The sequence below is a fragment of the Pongo pygmaeus genome, chromosome 13, assembly GCF_028885625.2.
Source record: "Pongo pygmaeus isolate AG05252 chromosome 13, NHGRI_mPonPyg2-v2.0_pri, whole genome shotgun sequence".
NCBI lineage: Eukaryota > Metazoa > Chordata > Mammalia > Primates > Hominidae > Pongo > Pongo pygmaeus.
Window position 1 is genome coordinate 51,451,515 of NC_072386.2, and position 2,336 is coordinate 51,453,850.

The 2,336-nt window shown below is 37.2% G+C and overlaps 1 pseudogene; it reads right to left on the minus strand.

Moving 5' to 3' along the window:
- Nucleotides 1-401: 401 nt before the first annotated feature.
- LOC129043801 (thioredoxin reductase-like selenoprotein T) lies at nucleotides 402-1,238 on the minus strand (annotated as a pseudogene).
- Between the last annotated feature and the right edge of the window lie 1,098 nt (nucleotides 1,239-2,336).

Here is a 2,336-nt window from a genome sequence, read left to right on the forward strand (position 1 = left end):
GATTGGTCAAGGCATGACACTTGAACTACACGATAGGATTTAAAAAGTAGTTGGTTTTTTTTAGTAGTTTTCTGGTAATCACACGCACATACACACATACACAAAAATTTGTAGAGTACTCTGAATATAGGATTTCCCCCATAATCTTGCATCTGCTGTATTTTGTAAACTATATAAACTGGACATGGCCAAATTAGAGATGTCTGATAAACTCTTATAAAGTATTTGGGAACTTCAACTGGATTCCCAAAGGATGAATTTTAAACTATAAAAAAAAATTCATATAAAAGCACAACAGATTTAACAGGCATCTTTGGAAAAAAATCAAATTGTAACTCAATTTTCTACTTTTTCAAATATGACTAAGAAAAAAAGTTACAAGTAGTAAGGTCTACCTTAAAAAAAACACACACACACACATTAACTGGGTGATTTTGTTGGGGGTGGGGAAAGCTATACAGTATTATTGCACTACATGAATGTGCAGAATTCCAAAATATGCCAGCACTGAAAAACTATCTTGCATTGAGGTTTTCCAAGAGGTACAACGAGCATGCCAAGAAAGCATCTGGTCTGTACTAACAGCTTGCTGTCTTCAGTACAGGCCTTCATAATGTCAGTCACGCTGCTCTTGCAATGATCCCTTAATGCAAGAGAGTTTTCAGTGCTGATGGGTGGTGCTATGATCGATGGTGTGAGACTGAATCCATATGCACATTGAGCTTCATTTCATTGTCAAGAATTTGAACAAGTTGTTGCATGGATGGAAGGTGACCAGATTCCAGCTTAGACCACACAGGTGCATTATTTAAAGTTGTCTCAAATGCACCTGTTGACATACACTGGTTCTCAATCATGTTGCTCAAGAAGAAAACCATCATACACGAATAGACCTTATTTTCTTGGCCCCACTGCCAGATATTAGGAGCTTGCATGCCAAAGAAAGCAAAACAATCCTTGCCAACAATTATTAAGCCTATTAATACTAGTTTGAAGACTGACAGGAAAGATGCTATGTGTCTATACATTGGTTGAGGGAGGTAATTCTCTCCTTCAATATGGATGTCTGGGTACTACTGGCTAATAACCTGCATGTACTCCTCAAACACCTGCCTATAACCTCAGGAAACACAAATCTGGAACTTGAGCAGTGGCCCCGTGGCGTACTGCATCTTTAGTCTCTTGCTGGGCACGCCGCCCAGATTGGCCGAGGCCTTGCTCCGGACCATCACAGACGCTACCACTCTCTATTTGTTTTTTTCAGGGTAACTGTGAAACAGCCTCAGGCAGATTTTTCCAGGTATTCCAGAAAAAGACCTCATTATCATAGAAGGTGACAGTTCTATGTGTGTTATTGCCCCTGAAGAACTTCCAGTGGGACAAGATGTGGAGGTGGAAGACAGTAATATTGGCGATCCTGACTCTGTGTAGACCTAGGCTAAGGTGTGTGTGTCTTAGTTTTTAACAAAAAAGTTTAAAAAGTAAAAAAAGAATTACAAAATTTAAAAAATAGAAAAAAGCTTACAGATAAGGATATAAATAAAATATTTTTATACAGTACAATGTTTGTGTATGTAAAAAGTTACGTACAAAATTGCATGTGCTATAGTTTTATATGCCTGGCAGTGTAGTAGGTTTGTTTACACCAGGATCATCACAAACATGAGGAATGTGTTATGCTAGGATGTTATGATGATTATGTCATAAGTAGGTAATAGGAATTTTTCAGCTCCATTATACTCTTATGTGATACAGTGATATATACGGTCCATCACTGACTGAAATGTCATTGTGTGGTGCATGACTGTAGTTGGAATCAGAGTACGTAGCCTTTCAGACTAGCTTCTTTCACTTGGCAAGTTAGGGATCCTCCATATTTTTTGTGACTTAATAGCTCATTCCTTTTATTGCTGAATAGTATTTCACCGTCTGGATTGCCCATTCATCTACTGAAGGGCATTTTGGTTGCTTTTAATTTGGGGCCATTATGAATAAAGCTGCTATAAATGTTCATGTGCAGGTTTTTATGTGGATTTAATTTTTTAACTCAAGTATTTGACTAGAATTTAACTAAGTGTATGAGTAATTATTTAGGAGCAAAACTGCTGGGTTATATGGTAAGACTATATTTAGTTTTGTAAGAAACTGCCAAATTGTGTTCCAAAGTGGCTGTATCATTTTGCTCCCACCCTCAATAAATGAGAATTCCTGTTGCGCCACATCCTTGCCAGCATTTGATATTATTAGTGTTTTGGATTTTGGCCATTTGAATAGGTATGTAGTTGCATCTCATTTTAATCATGTTTTCTTTTTAACCATTATATTCTACCACCTCT